Source organism: Suricata suricatta, chromosome 1 (genome assembly GCF_006229205.1).
Source record: "Suricata suricatta isolate VVHF042 chromosome 1, meerkat_22Aug2017_6uvM2_HiC, whole genome shotgun sequence".
Classification (NCBI taxonomy): domain Eukaryota; kingdom Metazoa; phylum Chordata; class Mammalia; order Carnivora; family Herpestidae; genus Suricata; species Suricata suricatta.
The window spans coordinates 180756705-180779645 of NC_043700.1; the positions used below are offsets into that span (position 1 = coordinate 180756705).

At 38.7% G+C, this 22941-nt stretch overlaps 1 long non-coding RNA gene across 1 annotated transcript; it reads right to left on the reverse strand.

The window, feature by feature from the left end:
- Positions 1 to 2464: 2464 nt before the first annotated feature.
- Positions 2465 to 3915, reverse strand: LOC115286869. The gene is made up of 2 exons (XR_003906325.1): positions 3828 to 3915; positions 2465 to 2615 (listed from the first exon to the last, which is right to left on the reverse strand). It is a non-coding gene; the product is annotated as an uncharacterized LOC115286869 (long non-coding RNA).
- Between the last annotated feature and the right edge of the window lie 19026 nt (positions 3916 to 22941).

Sequence of the window (22941 nt, forward strand, 5' to 3'; positions counted from 1 at the left end):
GTACTGGAGGCTATCAGAGGGTGTCAGTTTCCACAAGGAAGTTCATCACAGATTTCATTATACAAAGGCTTTGTTTCTGCCCCATTGTGTTGTGTGTTCATTTATGTATTCAGAAATTCAAGGACCAGGAAAGCTTCCTTTCATTAGGACTGTTTTTTCTTAATCTATGAAATCTTTTTGAAAGTAAGATTTAAACTTTTTTGATTTTCACCCTGGAAAATAACCATTATAATATGTGAATAGATTTGGGAAGGATAAAAATAGAGATTAAAATAATTATGTAAGAATAGTGGGATTATGGATGAATTGTTTTCAATTAAATTGCTTTAATACCAATAATAAATATATATTTCCTTGAATTTAAAAGTACCACCTAATAGCCAAATCTTTTATAATGGAAACATGTAGCTAAGCTGGTGTTAGTTATCAGGTCAATGATTTCTGTTGTGTAGCCAGAATAGAAACTTCTAGTAGGGTAAATCACTAAGCATTGCTAGTATTCAGCCCCTCTGACCTACAAAAATAGTTCCATGGGTTCAACATAAACCATCTAACTGACTAATAACATACTCACTTCAACAACATATAAAGGTAGTTTTATTCATTTTGTTTATTTGCTTGTACTATTATTTTATTCCATTTAGGACTTGAGAGAGGAAATGGAATTTTATAATTTTGTTCTCCTCTTAGGAATAAACATTACAGGAGTTAGGAAGAAAATGCAAGTAATATTCTTTTGCTATTGTTGTTTTGGTTTGCTTTTTTTATATTAGATCTCGTTAGAATTATAATTATCTTCAAAATTATTCCATCTGTTAAAAACACATAAGGACACTTTAGAAATGGATAGCTGCCCAGTGTTCCCAAGGGAGACGCCTTATGTGGTTTGTGGAGTCACCAACCAGCACAAAGCAATTACCCCTAGAGGAGTTTTACATGGTGCTGCCTGACAGTGACCCCAAATCAGAGAACCACAGTCAAATGAAACTGAGTAGAGGACAGAAGACAGAGAGAATGTAATTATCCACATTATTATTCCCCAGGAAGATCAGCATTAATATGACTAAGCATCTCAATATGCCATGGAGTTGGTCACATCATATCTTTAAGGACACAAACTCCACTTCTGCCAGGTCATGGGCCTCTACAAAAGGTGATGGCCAAAACACAATGGTAATGGAAACAAAACACACAAAAAAGAAGGACCTATTCTTTGGGATGAAAATTTAACTTCCTCTTAGAAAGAGAGCAATTATGATTCCCTTCAATCTGTAAGCATTTTAACTCCCACACAAGGTTCAATTCTATTAACAGCAAGAAGCATGAAAATTCAAAAATACTGATCAAGCCACTCTCTGCTAATGTGGTCATATATGTACATCTTTATTTCTATGAAAGATACATACCATGTAATTATATGTGCGTGTATATAAACATACATACCTACCTTTGCTGTAAAACTTTGGTAATCAGATAAGGGAATAAGAACTGGAAAATTTCCTAGAGTGCCTTATTTTGAGTGAGATATTGAAGCCAATCGTCATATGAAGCTGGAATTAGAAGCTAGTACTCCAGTACTCATTCCACTGCAGCACACCACACCTCTTACACCCAGTAAAACAACCAAATTTAAATTAAGTCAATTCCCCATCTTTAGGAAAAGAAATACTCAAATCAAGTTGAAGAAAGTACTGTGGCAGAAATTGCAAACTATCTTCTGATACCTATTCTTCTTATCTTCGTTAGTAACAGAAAAGTAAGTTTACAGCTGGGAACATTATCACAAAAACTATATTTATGTGACTTTTCTCTGGACAATTAACTATCAAGAGGAAGGGTTAGTTAAACTTCTAGAAAGTCTCCTTAAAAGGGTAGGATGTATACCTTTCATCCTCCTTTCCCCTTTCCTGTTGCTAGGAATGTTGATACATTGGCTAAAACCCTGACGGCCATTTTGGACCAAGACACAATCTGCTGTGAGTAGCAGAGCAACAAGACAGAAGGAGCCTTGATTCCCTACTAACCAGGGAGCCTTAATAACCAGGTAGGGATATAGCCCCACTGACATTTCATTATACTTTAACTGAGAAAAAAACTTCTTTCTTACTTAAGCCTTTGTTATTTAGTGTCTTTCTGTTGTATGCAGCAAAATCTAATCCTAACTAACATAAATATACAAAGTATATATCTAAAAGACCTTAGAATATTTTAATAAATGTGACTTAATAATGGGGAAACGACTGATTTAATCTGTAATTTTTTAACCTAAAGGGATTGAAACATTAATCAAACTTTATATTTGCTTCCAGTCCCATTCCTACCTCTTAATATGGGCATATTAAATATCTAAAGTCCAACAAGGTACCACTATCTAGGACAAGCTCTTTGATGGGAGGCAGAGAGGCAAAAGTTCATCATTTTATTTTCTGTATATTATTCAAAGAACCAAAATTCCACACAATTCTAGTTACTCAATTTGGCTGTTTATTTGTCAGATGTATGGAGGCAGAACTAAAACAGAAGTTTCAAACAATTTGTAGATTTATGCGGGGTGGTGTACTTGTGCACATATGCCAATAAATTCAACCATTCTCAGTATCCTTTCCATATAGAACCTAAGAAAAAATGTTTACATAACATTTATCAAAGAATACCATTCAAGGGAAAACAAACATCATACAATACTCACCATAATCTGGTTTTACTGCTCACCCCTAATTTTCATGGTTGTCTAATCTATTCCTTCTTATTTTTATGATCAACAGTTCTGCTCTAAATATTTACCTCAGAAACTAATGTCTCATATGAGAACAAGAATAAAAAAGCTAATAACAATATAAGCAATAATGATTTTACTTTTCCGTTGTGCTTTCATACAAAAAGCTCCAAGTGTCTTATAAATTATATATACAGGGATCACTTAAACCTCCTTCTAAAAGGCTGCTACTCTGAAGAGAAAATTCTCAGTAGTGTTATATAGCAGGAAAGAAGTCTGCTGTGTCCATCTGCAATTGTGGGAGGAGATTTAGAGAAGCCAAGTGTAATTCCCTATCCAGTGGCACTAAAAGCTTTGAACAATCCCTTCAAAAAATTATCAAGGGAGCTTTTAATCACCAGAAGCAGTCAACTCTTTGTTTTGGGTCTTATCCAATCAAAGTGGAAACCTCAGCCATAAAATAGCATGCCAAATCATCAGGGGTTATGAAGTCGGCTCAACTTCATTAGCAACAGTCTCCTTGCCAATGCCTATGTCAAGTAAGGAAAACAGAAAAAAATCAGAAGGCAGGCAAAAAATGTTGCTCTTGAAGCTGATAAGAACTAGACTGTGAGAGATGTACAACCACTTTTGCTCCCTGCTTTCAGTTCTTCTGTCCGGAACCCAGACCTGAGAAATTACTCTCTACTGCAGTCACCTATCACACAGGGCAACAGCAAAGAATGGTCTTCTTACCCCCTGTGAACTTTTGTCAACCTTTGTAGACCATGACCTAGCTATTGCTGTCACCTCTGTGAAGCTTACTGATTACAACCTACCACAGGACAATCATCCCCTTCTCTGAGCTGCCTCAGCTCATTCTTCATGCTGTCAATAGAACATGTGGCAATCTTATAAGAGATGTTTTTTTAATTTTTCTCCTCTGCTAATTTTTCTCCTCTGCTTTTTATGTGCAGTGATAGTACCTTAGCATATTTCAATCTCGAGTAAAAGGTCTGGACAAAGTAGGTGCTGAATGTTTTATTAATGACTGAATAGCCCAGTCCACTATCAACTCTGGAATAGGCAATTGTGAGAACCTCCTACCCGACCTCCTTGTTACCATGCTCACCTTCCACTCCTGTTGTGAGTGTAACAGTCATGGACAGCTTCTAAAACTGAAGATTATTCCACCAGCACTTCCCCACTGCATCTCTCTTCCATCCACCTTCACCATCAGGCAGGATGTGCATGCAAAGAAGTATTGGGCATAGATTGTGCAAGTGTTTATATCTCACACTAAAACATTTGGAATTTATCTAATGAACAACAGGGAAATAACTAAAAGCATGATCAGATCTGTAATTTAGAGAAATTGCTCTGATTAATCTGTGAGAAAAGCATCTTCAAGGAAAGGGAAACTGAACTGTAAGGCAGCCACAGTGGTCAAAGACAGACATGATGAAGATCTGAGCCGGGTCAAAGGCAAAAGAAGTGTAAAAGAAAAGTATGGATTTAGGAATTATAAATAAGGTGGCTTCTATAACACCAGGGGACCTTTTTGTAGAAGTCAGCCAGAAAACCAGTTGTTTAAGAAAAGAATCTGGGTTTGCAAAAAGATAATAATTTTGGCTTGGAACAAATTGAGTTTGAGGTATTGGGAGATATCCAGGTAAAAATATTAAGTGGATAATTGTAGATTCAGACATGAGGTAGGCTGGAGATGAAGATGGGGAAGCCACTGGTGGTTATAGGGTTCACCCAAAGATGACCTTGTTGATGGCCCTACATAAAATGAAAATACCTCAGATAATGATTTGGGAATTGATCAGAACATTCTCCAGAGCAGAGCAACATAAATTAAATACTAAGAAAAATAGTATATGTTCAATAAACAACAGACACTGACTTAATTACATATGAATTCAAAAACAGAAGACAAAGCCATAGTTCATTAAAACCTGCTCATTGTCCACAATTTCTAACACCAGGTTATCATCTGAAGGTGCCCAAAAGAAAGTTCTCTGACCCTAGAGATAAAAATACAAAATGCTGGGATTCACTGAAATATATTACATGCTAAGTTACTAATGTGTTCTAGATAGGTGTTTGGCACCTACCCACACTACAATGGAGATGAATTAGCTTCTACATTATTTTCTTTTTGCTTAAATGCATCCTATTACAGGTTTCACAAAGCACGCTAATACATTCTTTGCATCCACCTAAGTCCAATAGTGAGGTTTAGCTATTTGTGATATATGGTAGCACTGTGACTGAGTTTAACTATCTTACTGAGAGAAAATAGCATTGACAAGGAAAAGGAGTACACTCATGTGAAATTATAATAAAAACTTACTATGAATCAAGCACTATTCATTCACTCATGTGTCCCTTAAACGACCACAGGAGATATTAACATTATCCCTACTTTATACTCTCCTCCAAAAAATGAAAGCACAGAGAAATTAGTAACTGTCAAGGTCACAGAGCTTATAACTGGTAAACCTGGGCTTGAAACAAGCTATCTGGCTTCTTTAAATCATTCGGACCCCATACCTTCTACTCAAAAATTTCTCAAGGTCTTCCTTTGGAGAAGACTGAAAACTTCAATAACTCCTCCCATCAACAGAAAGTAGGAGCTAAAAAATTAAATGCTGACTTGATGCATTAATAAATAATGCATAGACATTCTAGCATATCACCTATCACTCCAAAATCCCACTGCACTGACGTTTTGCTACTCTCTATTCAACCAGACCATCAACCGTATTCTGACTTCTTTTTGGAGACCATTCGGTTCTAAACATAGTGGTTCAGCATTTCAGCACTGCCCTCACCAGCACTTAGAGTGGCATCCCTCAAAATTCCACTGGATTAATAAATCCTGATTTCACAGTCCCGGTTCCCTACAGGAGAAACACACAAGGGGGGTTCATGGGTGGATGACATGCGCAGTTGCACAGGGCCCGTGCTTGAAAAGCCCCACGCTTGGTTTAAGGCTCTGCTGTCACTGTCTTGAAATTCTTAATAATTTTTGAACAAGGTACCTGCATTTTCATTTTGCAATAGACCCCACAAATTATACGGCCAGTGCTGAGGTCACACAAATTCATTCTAATTTCAGACCAGCCTTCTCCTGATTTATTTGAAAAATAATTTATTTAGTTACAATTGGTAGCATCTTATAAAGAAAAAGAGGAGAGCTGTGGCAATGTGTAGTTAGAGGAGTTAGGTAAGCCTTCTTAAGAAAATAAGATTCCTGAGGGACCTGGGAGGCTCACAGTCAGTTGAGTGTCTAACTTTGACTTGGGCCACAATCTCACAGTTTGTGAGTTCAAGCCCTGCATTGGGCTCCCTTCTATCAGCGTGGAGACTACTCCAGATCTTCTGCCCCCCACCCATCCCCCACTTGCATGTGCGCTCATTTGCATGCTCTCTCTCTCTCTCTCTCAAAAATAAATAAAACAGGGGCACCTGGGTGGCTCAGTTGGTTAAGCGTCTGACTTCGGCTCAGGTCATGATCTCACGGTTTATGGGTTCGAACCCCACATCAGGCTCTGTACTGACAGCTTGGAGCCTGGAGCCCACTTTGGATTCTGTGTCTCCCTCTCTCTCTCTGACCCTCCCCTGATCACAATGTCTCTCTGTCTCTCAAAAAATTAATAAAATGTTTAAAAAATTAAAAATAAATAAATAAAACATTAAAAAATGAAGAAGAAGAAGGTCAGATTCCCTCTGGATTCTGAAGGATGAATGGATACTAAGTAGGCCTACCAACTGGGAGAAGTACATCCCAGGCAGAGCCCTGAGCATGAAGCACCTGGTGGCCTAGTGGGAATAAACAAAGGTAATTTAACACAGTGGAGACCAGAACAAAGTGAGGCTGCAGAGGAAGTCAGGCAGGATCACGAAGGAACTGTTAAGAATTTTGACCTTTATCAGGCAGAGAAAGACAGATACCATATGTTTTCACTCATATGTGGAACAGGAGAACTTAACAGAGGACCATAGGGGAAGGAAAGGGGAAAAATAATTAAGGAGAAGGAGGGAGGCAAACCATGAGAGACTCTTAAATACTGAGAACAAACTGAGGGTTGATGGGGGTGGGGGAGAGAGGAAAGTGGGTGATGGGTATGGAGGCGGGCACTTGTTGGGATGAGCACTGGGTGTTATGTGGAAACCAACTTGACAATAAACTATAATAAAAAAATAAATTACAAAAAAAAGTGAATTTTGACCTTCATCACACAGAGCAATGGGAGTCTACTGTACCATTTAAGTCAGGAGAGAGACAAGATCCAACTTTTATTTAACAAAGTCACACCAAGATCTCATGCCTTTAAATTTGAAGTTACCTCTCACCCTGCACTGATATTTACCAGATGTACAATTCCTTTTTTTCATAGTTCTCCAGCTCCAAATGCTACCTTTTTACACTTTGCAGGTGACTTCATCTACTGTCTCTAAGAAAGTTGAAGCTTCCCTGTCTCATTATATCTTTATCTCCTCTGTTCCTATCACCATACGATCCTCATAATTTTACCATTGCTTTGTGCTTACTTGGGTTTACTTCCTCTCCTCTTGTCTTAGTAGAAGGTGTATCCTTCATGTCTTCCAGGCTAATCCTTCCAACGACAGTCTTAATCCCACCCTCTTCAATTCCCAACTGGCCTCACATCCCACCCAGTAGAATAGGGTAATCAGATTCTCTTCTCTTCTCAGCATCTTAGATCTCACACCATCTAAAATATCTCTCCTCTTGGTCTGTAGCTATAGCTCTATGCTTCCAGGGAAGAGGGGAAGAGGAGACAAATTCCTTGTCTTGAGCTTCCAGTCCTTCTTTTACTCTTCCCTTACCGACCAATTCCTTTACTAAATACTAAATACTAAAGTTGTCATCTCTACTATAACTCTATGGTTTGGATTTGTATCCTTCTTTTGCATACAGCCTCTAAGACTCTTCTCTCCAAATGTGTTCTTACGTGATTGGTTTTTTGGAACCAAGTAAAGGTATCTGAAAATGATATCTTAGTTTGAACTTACTACCTTAGGAAATCAAAATCTTTTGGGATCCTTAATCTGATGGCCCACAGATTTCCTTTTCCTTATAGCTGTGAGTGATGTGTGACTTGACAATGCATGCCTTCCAGGTGATCACGGCTTTATGAGTGAACAGAAATGGGAAAAGGGTACATTTTATACTGATTTGGAACACACCTTATCTCATCCACAGAAATAGTATTGTAATTCTTTGCCTATTTTCAAATTCGTTCTCCTGGACAGTTTCATTTTGCACTCAATAAGCTACATTCAAATTTCTGCTTAATAAATGGAAGACCAAACTGCTGCTATCATTTCTAGTGCCCAAAACATTAGCAAAAATCTAATTAAATAAATTCTTTTTTAAAAATCCATGGATATACATTTGAACAAGAAATATTTTTATAGCTAAAAATCTAACTAGAAACAAAAGCACAAGTGTCTTATGTACAATCAGACAGTGCTCATTTTAGGCAACAATGGTTTTCCCAGCATGCCTCAGGGCATTATTGCAGGTTCTCAAGCTGCCTGGTCTCTTCAAAGCAGCGAGTATGACCATGGTCGGCCAGTTTGTGTACAAAGGTTGCCCTAAAAGCCAAATGAGTGGGGGACTGAATGGGAGAGTATTGAGATTTCAATGCCTATTCAATCTTTTGCTTTTTGAAAATTCTACAGGCTTAAAACTAAGCAAAGAAAGGATCTAATAACCTTGTCTCATAATTAGGGTAATCTTTAACAGAGCATTGTATCTGATTTCAATAACTACATAGCAATTAGATGATTATTGGTGCCCGGTAAAAATATACTATTAAGCATTAAACGAAAAAACACAGAGGAACAATAATCACACTGTATTTTACATGGAGCTGTAACCTGAACCATAATAATTATCGTGTGCTATAATCTCCAGAATATAAATAACAGTGTATAGACCATTTGATAGAGGAAGAAAAAAGAAGAAGAAATCTTAATATGGACCAACTAAGAAGCATATGCCACTTTTATGAAAGCATAATCATTTGGGAAGAAGGAAGCAATAAAAATTACAATGACCTACACAATGTGATTCCTACCACCAAGTCCACGGACTCTATGCTTTGGATTCATCCCGACTACCACTGTCCTAGCTCAAGCCAGAAACATGTTTTGCTGAGACTGGTGCAGTGCTCCTGTATTCTCCTAAGTAGTCTCCATGCTTCCCACCTTTATCTGCTCCTGTGCACTCTCCACTCTGCCAACAGAAGTTTCTTTCTAAAATATAACTCTGATCACATCACTTCCCAGCACAGAAATCCTCTATGACTCCCCACTGTTGATAGAATGAAGTCCAGATTCTTTAGCATGCCAATCAAAGCCCCTCAATAATAAACCATCACTAAACTTCCATTTCACCCCTAGGCAATCACCATCTTCACTCTGCCAGCCTCTACCCTCTCATCTGCTACATTTCAGCCATGATAGATGGTCCACCAGGTTCTCCCACAACCCTGCTTTTGATAGATTCTCTTTGGACACTGGAGCCTAAGTGCATGAGTCCAGCTTCAGCTGTACCTCTTCTTAGTTGTATAACCTGAGAGAAGCTATTGCTTTGTGCCGGTCCTCTCATCTGTAAAATGGAAATATAATTAAAGTGCCTACCAATAGCATTTCTTAAAAGCTATTACAGGCACAATGCTTAGAACAATACTGCCTGGTATACAGTACGAAAATATTTGTTTTTATTATTTTTACTGACTTTTGCCATCCCTTCATTAGTGACTCTAGTCAAATGGCAATTTTTTAAAGGTCAGCTCTCCCGTTTTATCACCTTCATTTTCTCTTCTCCCATAGCACCACAAAACTTGGATCATATAATCGAATGACATGATCTCTGGTTATATTAAACACCTAATATGAGCTATGCAAATACTAACCACAGATAAATTAGCTAAATATAATGATCACCATTATACAAAGAAACTGAGAATCACAGCTGTAAATGAACTTATTCAACCAGTAGGTAGAAGCATTAGAATTCAAATTCAGCCCAACATGACCCAAACTTATTATCTTTTATGTATCCAGTATGATACCCAAGTGTAAGACTCACACTCTGCATGAAAGACAGGTGCTTATACAGCTGTTTCTTGTTCTGGACCATAAGCTTCATCTCATTTCTTTCTTTTCTACCACAGCAATTTGCATAAGGCCCAGCACATTGCATGTGCTCAATAAGTGCGTGTGACCGTTCAAAACTACACTCTAAGGGAGTACTGTTCAACAGAAATATAGTGTGAGCCACATGGGAAATTTTTAATTTTTTAGTAGCTATCTAAAAAATGATAAAAAGAAACAGGCAGGGACACCTGGGTGGCTCAGTCAGTTAAGCATCTGACTCTTCATATCGGATCATGTCATGATCTCACTGTTTGTGGGGCTGAGCCCCATGTCAGGCTCCACACTGACAACATGGAGCCTGCTTGGGATTCTCTCTCTCCCTCTCTCTCTCTGCCCTTCCCTATTCCCCAGTTCTCTCTCTCTCAAAAAAAAAAAAAAAAGAAGTAAATTAATATTTACTTATTTATTTTTGAGAGAGAGAGAGTGAGAGAAAGAGAGAGAGAAAGAGGCAGAAAGAGAAGGGGACAGGAAATCCCAAGCAGGCTCTAGGCTGTTAGCACAGAGTCTGATCCAGGGTTTGAACTCACAAACCATAAGATCATGATCTGAGCTGAGATCAAAAGTTGGATTGGATGCCTAACCGACCGAGGCACCCAGGCATCCCACATGTAAATTTAATTTTAATGTTTTATTTAAGTCAATGTATTTGCAATATAATCATTTTAACATGTTATCAAAAAATGTTACAAATGTTAGTGAGATATTCTGCCGCCTTTTTCAGACTAAGTCATCAAAATCCAGCCTATCCTTTACACTTACAAGATATTTTAATTCAAAATGGCCACATTTCAAGTGCTCACTGGCCTCTGTGGTTAGTGGCTACTGTATTGGACAGTGTAGGTGAAAGGAATATGGACTGTAAACAGAAACTAAAATGGATATCATCCATTCTGCTTCATGGGAGTCAACTTAACAGTCCAAATAGACAACACATACTCTCAATCTCAACTGAGTGCCTCCACTACATTCAGACAATGACTCTGCTCTCCACACTAGGTAATGAGGTCCTTTTGCAATCCTCTGAGATTCATGCTTCTGTTAGTTCTTCATTGCCTTAGACAAGGTCCACATGAGACTATTGAACAAGCTTTTATTTTAATCCAAAGGAATCTTACTGGGTTAGCCTACATTAGTAATAAGCTCTCATAGCCTTCCAGACACTTTGTGGATGGAGGGGGATTAAACATACACCTCTGTCTTTCTTTTAACCAACGACTTACATAACATCTCAACACAAAATTTTTAAGTTAGAAAATATCATGTGTTTGACTTGACACATGGCTAAACACCCAATGATATGCCTTGACTCACTGTTCGGCACTCAGTAGAGAGTTATGAGATGAAGAGTCTCAGGAAGTTACCAAGATTTAGAGTACAGTTCAAATGTGAACTGTATGAGTGAGGGCAGCCTTGGTCATCAAAGTCTTCAAGATTAAAATAAAAATGAACTAGAAATAATCCCTTAAGTAGAGAAACAGGATGAAGAAGAGCATTTCAGGAAGAATAGCAAGGCCAAAACAAACAAAACCTTACAAGCAAGAAATAATTTAATGTGTATTTACATAACACTTAGTATGATCAAGGCACTGTTCAACAGACTTTTCAAAGGTTAACTCACTTAAGCTTTATGCCAATTGCTCTTTGTGTCAATACTCTACTATGATTATATTTTATTAATTGGGCTTGAACTGAAATCATTTTGATTCCTGATGGACTCCCAAAGTGTTTATACTATCCTAAGGTAAAAAAAAAAAAAAGATGCAGGTTAATTTTGATATGATACACTAGGATCACCTCCAGAGTATTCTACAGCCTGGGAAAGCAGGTTGGTATATTTGAACACTGTGTCTTCATAATGATCCACCTGCTTTACAAGAAATGTATAAGCAAGGTCTTTTTATAAGTTCCCATCACAAGGAATATGTAGTTCCAGCACAGGAACCATATAATACGGAAATACATTTATTAAAGCTTTGGGGACATTCTAGAGATAGTAATATAGGCTTTTTCTTTTTTCTTCCAGAAATGCTTTGAGTTGTCATATAGGTACAAACAAAGTGTTTTATTTTATTTCATTTCCCCCCAGTGACAACTTTGACAAAAAGGAGTAAGACAAAAATCACTATCCTCAAAAAACTTACATTTTGGTTCACTGCAGTTCAGTTTGACATATAATTGTTTCGCATCTGTTTACCAGGTTTTCAACAAATCCATTTTATGATTTTTAAATTCGTGACATTACAGAATTCAACTGACATTAATGTTCCACTCTTGCATGTCTTATCAACACAGAGAAATAAAACTCATGAACTAAGAAACCCAAAACAAAACTAAAAACAGGGAGAAGCTTATCAAACTAAAGATGGATCCCAAGTAGAGATTTTTAAAATTTTGGTAAATGATAAAGTTGTGTAGAAATGGAATCCTTACAAATTATTTTAAACCTGGAATCAATGACCAGAAATTACCAGCTAGATCCTGGGAAAATAGCAAGAAAGGGTCGTGAGTAAATCTACAAGCGAGATAAATAAAGCACAATGCCTCCTTCAAGGAGTTTAAAATCTTCCAGATATGTAAACAAATGACTATTACAAATACTAGGCCAGAATTAGAAACAAATGTTATGCAAACACAAATGAACCCACAACTAATTCTAGTAGAGTTGAGGGAATGGACATCTGTTTGCTTTTCAATAATATTTCAAAGACATTTTTTAAAAACATTCAGCTAACTACAATAAAAGAAAGAATGAAATAAATATATGGGTCCAACTGAGATAATTCTAAGGAAAAGGTGATTGATTTTGCCTGGAAAAATAAGAAAAGCTTCAATGAGGGGTGATGTTTGAGCTGACATTTAAGGAGTACATATGTTTTTTTAAGTGACAGTGTGGAGGGTCACTTAAAGTAGAGGAAGATGTGCAAAAGGTCAGAGATATAAAATATCAGAAAGGAATAACTATGCTCTGTATTTAAAGAGCGCTCATTAAGTCTTTGCTTGCTGTAGAATTTGAGGGCCAATCAATGAATTTAATTCCAAAATGATTTACTGAGAACTTCTTAGGCACCACTACCTTGCAAAGTAATTGGGATACAATGACCTATAACACAGGATTTCTCTTCCTGAAGAGTTCAAAGCTGGTAGGAGAAAAAAACATATGAATAAATTGCTGTCAGCAGAATGCCTGCTATAATAAAGGTCTAGTATAAAGTACAGGTGACACTATTCAATTCTACCCAGAGATTAGAGAAGGCTGGTTTAAAGTGTGATATTAGAACCAGTCTTGAAGATGAGTAAGAAAAAGTGACAAAAAAGGAAAGTTTCTTTCAGGCAAGGGGAGCATGTGCAAAGATATGAAACATAATAGCAAATTTATGGAAAACCAGGAATTTAGCATTGCTTCAAAGAATGGAATGGATGAACATAACATTGCTGAGGTGTTCAGGGGTCACATGGTGGATAGTTTTATATGAAATGTATAAGTGGCTTCATTCAGCAGGCATTGGGAGCCACTCAAGCTTTGAAGTAGAAATGCAACATGATTAAATTTGGTCTCCAATCAAAACCAGATTGGAGGATGTATTGGAGAAGTTAAGATTGAAGGACCTGCTGGGAGGTAATGGCAACATAAGATGGTAGCCTGAAATACTTAAGTGGGTTAGGAGGTAGCAAAAGGGACAGGATTGAGAATATTTCAGAGGTAGAACCAACGTAATGTAATGACACTCTAAAGCAGGGAGGGCAAGGAGGTTGATAAGGATAATTTCTAGTTTCTGGATTGAGCCATTAGATGAATAGTGAGGACATATCAAGATAGAGCAGGTGCTGTCTTCAAGAGAACAATGATGACATGGAGAAGTGGAGGCTGATGTTGTAAAGCAGGAATACTATAAAGAGAACAATCCATTCAGGCTTTTGATGACACCAATCTATCAGACAAATCTGCCATCTGCCCACATCTACTATTTACTTTGTGTTTCTTCTAAAATAAAAGAGCAATCAATCTTCACATTCATTCCACTTCCTGGGCTTGGCGATCCCTCCTACCTGGGATGTTCATTGCAAAAATGGGTCAGATTAAAACAAATCAATCAAGTTGTGTCTGTCAAGTTAACATCTCTGTAGGAAGTTAATTGACCCTGCTTCTTACACAAGCCTGCATGACAGATGAGAAGTGAGGGAAGATGGGACATAGCTGGCAGTCCATGATACAAACAATAAGGAGATGCCCTCCTCTATGAACGGAGTGTCTGAGCAGTATGATCCATGGAGCAGATGTGTGGGGGAAGTCAGAGGGTTAACCGGTGTCTGAGGTTGAGGGAAACAGGTTTGCAGCCACAGCTGTCATGGCAATTCTGGGGAAGCGATCAGACTCAGACAATGACAGGAAAAATGGGAGGGGACACCCTCTCTCTGCCTTAATGAGAAAGGGGTACCGAGCAAGAAGGATGTGATTGCACTGGATTTGTAGTCATAAGGTCTGGGTTTGTGTTTCACTTTGTGGAGACATCGCTTAACTCACCTAAAATTAGTTAAGTCATAATTAAAAGGAAGTTCATAATACCTAGCTTATCTCTTAGCAACTGGACAATTGGGAGCAAGTTACCTAATCTTTCAAAGCATCTGTTTTCTCATCAGAAAAATAGGCTGGCACCTGCCTTATTTTATTTTATAAGATTGTTTTGAAGAATAAAGGTAGTAATTTAAGAGAAGGTACTTGATAGAGTCAAAATTGTTGACCATGTTTTGGGGTCAAGGAGATCTTGGATCAGTAATCAAAAGATAAAAGTTCTCATCTTTACTATGTCCTAAATTTGAGATCTATCACTTTACTTCTCTGGACCTAAAAATGAAGTTGAGACTAGATGGTCTTGCATTCCCTTGTATCAAATATTTTGTGCCTCAATGATACTAGTTAGTCCACTTGGAGTTTGGGATCACTAGAGAGGTTTCTGATAACCTAGAAAGAATGCAGGGTTCTTTTATAAAATCTGAATTCAATTTCCTCTCCAGCTTCTTAGTAGGTATGTGACTTTGAAATTTACATGACTTCTCAGAGCCTCAGTTTTCTCTTCTGTAAAGTGGATCTTAAATATCCCACCAAAAAAAAAAAGTCCTTTACTAAGCATAAAGAAGTACATAAATTACTTATTGCCATCTGGCCTGAGTTTCAACTCAAATCAATCACCACAAACTAGCAACCTTCCTGATACCCTTCAAGTCCAAATTAATAATAAACCAGCTTCTGGGCGCCTGGGTGGCTCAGTCGGTTAGGTATCCGGCTTCAGCTCAGGTCATGATCTCACGGTTCGTGGGTTCGAGCCCCACATCGGGCTCAGTGCTGACAGCTAGCTCAGAGCCTGAAGCTGCTTCACATTCTGTGTCTCCCTCTCTCTCTGACCCTCCCCTGCTCACACTGTCTCTCCCTGTCTTTCAAAAATAAATAAAAAAAAACATTAAAAAAATTAAATAATAAACCAGCTTCTGACAAAGCATAAACCAGATACATCTGTGGGGTATTCCAACAAATCTAAAACACTGAATATGCCTGGGTTGTGAACTAAATGTTTGTGTCTGCTCAAAAATCATATATTGAAACCCTAATACCCATGTGATACTATTTGAAAGTGAAGCCTTGAGAGGGGATTAGGTCATGAGGGTGGGGACCCCATGACGGGGATATTGCCCTTGTAAGGAAAAGACATCAGAGTGTCCTCTGTCCACCTTGTGGTCATCCACAAGCAAGGAAACGGGACATTACCAAGGAAGGAAATGGGACATCACCAAGAACTGACTCTGCTTGTACCTTAACCTTGGACTTCTCAGGGGTCAGAACTGAGGGGAAGTAAAATTCTGTCAGGTAAGGAGATTAATTTTCCTGTGGCTTTTGGGAATGTGTCTTTCACAAAACATGCTTATTACAAGGTACAGTATGACCTTTACTAAGAGAGCCACTGTGGCCACAACCTGTCAGCTACAGAAATACTTTGTTTATTACAACTAATCTCTATTTTTAAGCTTCTATCTCCTCTTAATTCACCTTTATTTGGTAAAATTCATGCTTCCCTATTAAAATATCCTCCCTTCAAATCCCTCATAAACTCTATTCTTTCTTAAAGCTTAATGCTGACCAGGGGTTCACACCCCCTCTCTACCTTCTGTGGCTCCCTATTGCCTAATGGAGGGAATAAGAGATCCTTCACAATCTGGCTCCCTTTACACCCCCAGCATGGCAGAGTCACCATGAAGCAGCAATTAACAGCACAGGTTTCTAGTTCAGAAAAACTATTATTTGACCTCTTATCATTAGAGTTTGCTCATTAGTAATATCTACTACGTACTTGTTCTGACTAATGTAATAGAGTTTATAAAGTACAGCATGATATCCAAGACATATAAAATGTTCAAAGCTCCTTATGCCCCAAGCTAAGTTGAGAAGTCTGGAATTTCTCAGGCCTACATTGTCCATTTAGTTCACAATCCTCACCGCTCATGATGACTCTCCTCCCTTGGCAATGCTGGGAAGGTATGTCCATGCCTCTCCACTTATACATCTCACTTTACCTGAGAGCTATCTGAGCATATGGCTTACTTCTTGGCTAAACTCTTAGCTCTGTGAGGTTGAGGCACGTGTCCAATTCATCTCTGTGTCCCACTTGGTGTCTAGCATAGTGCCTGGACAAAGCTACTGATCAAACTTTGTTCACATGCTTGAATGAACGGAGGAACAGATAAACATAAATGACATCTGTTGAGGGCTGGTGTCAATTTCAGCAAATGCCCTTTTTTCACAATTGAAATTAATCTTCTTTGTTTATTGTCTTAATTGTGGTGATGGTTTCATAGTTGCCTGCATATGTTCAAAGTACATACTTAAAATATGTAGCATTTTGTATATCAACACCTTAGTAAAGCTGTTTACAAAAAATAAAAATAATAAATAAGCCATACTTGCCAATAGTAGGAAGGAAAATCAAAGGTTTCCTGGCCTCTGCTTAGAACATTTACCTTGGTCTAATCCTTGGTGTCTTGATCACAAGAGCACACATCCACTCTGACCTTTGACGAAGAAAAGACACAGTTGGCTTCACTCTGTTAATACTTGATTCTGAAGAACTGCCCATAATCTTTTAGATACCCTCTCTAGTGATATCAGATAAATGTATGAAAAGTTCATGATAAACACATTTTCCCCATTTTCTACAATAAAGAAATCATCAGTGATGACCACAAGCCTTTCATCCTATTCATTATCCTAGGACTTAATAATTTTTTAATGTTTATTTATTTTTGAGAGAGTCAGAGTGCAAATGGGAGAGAGGCAGAAAGAGAGGGAGGTCGAGAATCTGAAGCAGGCTCCAGGCTCTGAGCTGTCAGCATAGAGCCTGACACAGAGCTTGAACTCACAAACCGTAAGTTCTCACTGAGCCAAGGTTGGATGCTTAACTCACTAAGTCACCAATGTGCTCCTAGGGCTTAATAATTCTTAATAATAATTCCCATTCCAGGATGATGCTGGATAAATCAAGTTCCTCTGTTCTTAATGTTCTCCATCTATAAGATGGGTATAGCATAAAGATGTGAAGAAATGGATAGAAAATCATCACTCTGAAGTTAAACTACTTTTAATTTTACCTACCTATTCCCTATGGCTACAGGCTCCATTCACTCAGCCCTCCTACTGCTAAGCCTCTGGGGTACTGGTGATAATAACATGTGTAGACATGTATTCTTTTCCAGAGGAAGAAAGGAGCTAATATTTACTGAACACCATAATGGTATTAACAGATTACATATCATTTGAGGTAGATACATATAAAATCTTCTGATGGTAACACTTGTGTGCCCTACAAGACAAAGCCAGGATTCCAAAGTCTGGTCTTTCTATTATCCGGAGACAAGAAAGCCTGGGAAATAAAACCAAGCATAGTGGAGTCACATAGACCTAGGTTCAACCCTGACTTCATTATTTCATCACAGTGAGGCTCCACCAGGACATCTGTTAGAAGATTCCAGGAACTATTTCTGTCTTGCTTATCACTCCCAGCACCTGTAAGGATGCCTGGTACATAGGAAGGGGCAATTAGTGCTTGTTAAATGAATATCTTGAAACCACTTGACAATGTAATAAGTACACAATATATGGGATTTAGGATTTATTCAGAATTCAGAATTTAGAAGTTGCATATAGTTGAGGTTTTCCAATTGTAGTGGAACAAAGACTTTGGAGGCTGTGCCTCTTTAAGCCAGAGGAACTGTAGTCCAGTGAATGACTTGCCTTGAGTCACCCAGCTAGGGTTTGAACCTTTAATTCCTGATATATTTTTGGTTATCCCTTAGTTAGTTTGTATATTAGCCCACAGACTCTGAGATATAGTTGTTTAATAATAAAACAATAAAAGCCAGCAAAAAAATCTTTCACATGACATAAACATTATCTCTTGTGTGTTCACTTGCTAGAGACGAACTAAAACCGAAGTTCTGAGGATCCCCACGTTGTTGAGAACTCCCTACAAATGATATTGGAGTTGGACCCACAGGCCAGAGGCAAAAGGTTACCAGACACTATTGAATAATGAATTGCATACAGACCCTAGGGTGCTTCACAGTGAGCTGCTTAGAAAGAAGCAACTCCAGCACTCACTGGGGGCCGTGCTATCCTTGTGGTCTGACCTGTAAGGAAACAGAAACCCTGGGACCCTATACAGAGAACATGTATATGGCACCTGTGTTTAAGGCTGATTGCAAAGAAAAGGAAATGTCAGGTTAGAAACCAAAGTATTCTTTGTACAAAGAGAAGAATAAAAAGAAAAACACGGGCAGCTGAAAACCTAGGCCAGGTAGTTCAAATTCCATTTCATTAGTATTTTGTTGGTTGGTGTAAGGTATAAGCTGTGGTCTAGTTAATGCAAATTGTGGCCATAGCTGTAAACCTTTGAAAGTGCTCCTGAGGGTTCATTTGCATTACCTGCCCACAACACAAACCCCAGTCTAGGGAGGTGGTTAAGCTCATCACACCTAGCATATTTCTCAGAATAAATGTGTATCTGCTTTTCTTTTTCATAATACTTGTTAAGAATTAACAAACACCCAAATCCTCACTCACAGATCTGTATGAAACATTTCTTATTTAAGCCATATTTTTAAATGACCCAGGAAATATGGTAGCTTTGCTTATGCTACTCTTGAAAGGGTTCCACCTCAAAAGGTCAGCATGAAGTAGAAGCTGACGGACTCAGAGCTTCGACATCGGCTCCCGCCCAGCTAACTGATTACTGGGAACAATGTCAAAGCTCAGCCTCCTGGAATGAGCCTGCCTCTTCCAGTTAAGTTCCTGTACTCACCAAAGAACAACCCAAATTAGCACTGTTCCCAGCTTTGTTACTTGACTAGAAAGCTAAATCCTTTGCCTTTCTCCATCATCCACAGAACCCCCAAATCACTAAGTTTTTCTGCTACCTTATTTGGGCTTCTTACATGCAACCAGCTCCATTGCAAAGGATACATGATTTCAAAAGAACACCTGAGCTCTGCTCCAGTCTTTCGAATTATACCAGGCCCTCAAATTCCCAGGAGGTTATCCCAGGCTTGTTCTCATGGTGATAGCAGAAAGGCAAGAGAGAACAGAATTGTGGAAGGCCTTTTGAGACACAGATATAGAACGGTCACATTGTAACTTCTACCAGATTGTTTTGGAAATAAATTAAGACCCCAAATGACAGCAAGAAAGGTTTTTTCAGAGACTGATATAGCAAGGGAGTCAGTCACTATCACTTGCATTTGGTAGAGACTCAATCACAGGCAGAAGAGGAACAAAGCATTATAGTGGGGGAAAAATAGGTTTCAGGTATGTCCTGACTGCAGGCTATTGGCGTAGGAAAGGTGTGGTGTAGGTGGGCTAACTAGAAGGGAGACAGACATCCTATGTGATTAGTTAGGGGTACCTATTAGATTTCTCTGGTTGGTCTTAATTATAAAATCTGTCAGTTATTAATTAAGTCTTGCCATTGGGGCCACCTGTTGTAGCAGTTACTATTTAGGCTTTCAGGACTTTTTGTTCCAAATAGTTTGAATTTCTGATTACTATTTATAGTAGGTTGGCTTCTTGGGCTGGTTGCTGCCAGTTGTGGGTCAGAGTTCATTTTTATACATAATCTGACCATTGTCCTTTTGTATATTCAGTCCTTCATTTCTGTTGATGAAACAAGTCACAAAACTAGTTCATAGTAGAGGGTGGAGAAATAGATAACATTTTCATGGGAGAAGCTACAAGTCTATGTTATAAAGGATGTGGATACAGGATATTCTTAACTGAGTTCATTAAGGCAGTCAATTGATAACAAGCTTCCAGAATGTGCTAAAGGATTGAATGTAAAGTATAAGAAAAGAGTCAAGAATGACTGCAAGTGCTTTTCCTCTAAGTAACTTTAAGAACAGCATCATAAAGTGTAGAAGATAAGAGGTAAAATTAACAATTCCATGTTGGATTTGATACCTTGCAAGACTATTAGATATTTAAGTAGAGACAGCAATTGGATGTACAAATCAGGACAAGGTGGGAGGGGGGGTTAGATTGGAAATAATAATTTGAAAGTATGTGACTAAAAGGAGATGTCTTAGTCACCTCAGGCTACTGTAACAGTGTATCAGAGACTGAGAGGCTTATGAACAGAAATTTATCTTGCACAGTCCTGGAAACCAGAAGTCTGAGACCAATGTGTCAAAATGATTAGGTTGTGGTGAGAGCCTTTTTCCTGGTTTGCAGATTTCTCACTATATCCTCAAATGGTGGAAAGAAGATGAGAGAGTGCTCTAGGGTCCCTTTTATTAGATCATTAATACCACTCACGAGGCCTCCACCCTCATGACCTAATCACCTCCCAAAGGCTCCACCTCCTAATACTATTGCATTGGGAGTTAGGACAGCAATACATCAATTTGGAGGGTGAGACATAAACATGAAGTCCATTTAAGAAGAGAACATAATTTTAAGCCCTGAAGATTAGAAAGAGGTAACAAAACAGACTAAGAAGTGACCAGTGCATGAGGGGTATCCAAGAGAGGATGGCATCCCAGAAACAAAAAGAAGAGGTGATTTAAGAAGGGCAAGACCAATATGATCATTTTGTGTCAAATGCAGAGCAAAATGAGGACAGAAAATTGCCCGCTGAGTTTGGCAACATGGAAATCATTAGTGACCTTGACACTGGTGACCTCTTAAGGTTGTTTCTATACTGTCTTTTTCTTCATCTCTACTCCCACCACTGGGAGGCTAACAACACTTCTATCCTGGGAGACTGAAGTATACTTACAACTGGCCTCCTCACACCTTTGCCCACAATTAAGCATGTCTAATCCTCACCACCATCATTGCCACCCCATTTAAATCCCTACAATACCTTCATGCTGTTCTCAGAACAAAGTCCAAACCCTTAATATGATCTCTACACACATGGCCTCTGTCTCTTTTCAAGGCCCAACCCCCCCCCCACCCCTCCCACCATGCTGGCCTTCTTCCCTTGAGCACTACTCTCCCTCCCACCAAAAAGTCTTTTCTCATGTAATTCCCTTTCTCTGAAACATTCTGCTTCCTGAAACCCACCACCACGTGAGCTGTGTGTGCATTAATGTACACATGCTGTGTCTTGCTTTGTCACAGGTATCTTTCCTCCTTCTGTTTAAAAGGGAAATTAGCCACCTGAGTGGCTCAGTCGGTTAAGTGTCTGACTTTGGCTCAGGTCATGATCTCACAGTTCCTGAGTTCAAACCCCATGTCAGGCTCTGAGCTGTCGGCACAGCTCTGGATTCTGTGTTTCCCTCTCTCTCTGCCCCTCCCCAGCTCACACTCTGTCTCTCAAAAATAAATGAAACCTTAAAATTTTTGAAAAACATCGGGGTGCCTGGGTGGTTCAGTCAATTGAGCATCCAACTTCAGCTCAGATCACGATCTTGTGGTCTGTGAGTTTGAGCCCAACATCAGGCTCTGTGCTGACAGCTAAGAGCCTAAAGCCTGCTTTGGATTCTGTGTCTTCCTCTCTCTGCCCCTCACCTACTTTCTCTCTCTCACACGTGTGTGTGCGTGCGTGCATGCTCACACACACATGCATGCTCTCTCACTCTCCCTCAAAAATAAATGAAAACATTAAAATTTAAAAAAGATTTTAATAAAATAAAATAAAAAATGGAAACAGTCCATGATTATCTAGCTTGAGTTAAGTCCCCTAAATACTCCACACTTTACACCCTACTCCTCCATTACCCCATATCTCACATATCCTGAATTTGGTTTTGGTAAAACTTTTCAAAATTATTGCACTGTTTAATATCTGCCTCCCCTGTATGTCTGTTGGCTCCTTGAAGACCACTACACCCCAACTTCAAAAGGCTTAATTAATATTTTTTAAATGTCTTTAATTTTTTTTGTTTTATTTACTTTGGGAGGGAGGGAGAGAGAGAGAGGGAGGGAGGGAAAGAGAGAGAGAGAGAAGTGAGTGGAGGAAGGGAAGAGAGAGGAGACAGAATCTGAAGCAGGCTCCAGGCTCTGAGTTGTCCACACAATGTCCGATGCAGGGCTCAAACTCACAAACCATGATGAGATCATGACCTAAGCTGAGGTCAGTTGCTTAACCAACTGAGCCACCCAGGCACCCCTACTTATTTAATATTTTTTAAAATAAATCAATGGATATAGATTGAACTCTATGAAATATTTATTATCATCCCCTTTTCACAGATAAGGAAGTGAAGACTCAGCAAGATCAAGACCTTTTTCAGAACTCTAACCCAGCTGTGCCTGACTCCCAGACTCTAGCCGCTACCTGCTAATGTTTTGTTTGTGTGTGTGTTCACCACCAGCTGGATTTTTTAAGGGCAGAGTCTATATTTTATTCATATCTGAGTTAGAGATTATCCCTTGATTGTTGGTACTATAGTGTCCAGAAATATTGATTGAATTAAGTTGCAGAGAATCGAATTTCATAGATTTGAGCTGCACTGAGCTAACATGCAAACCTTATAAAAATATGTTTAGATTTATCTTAGGAATT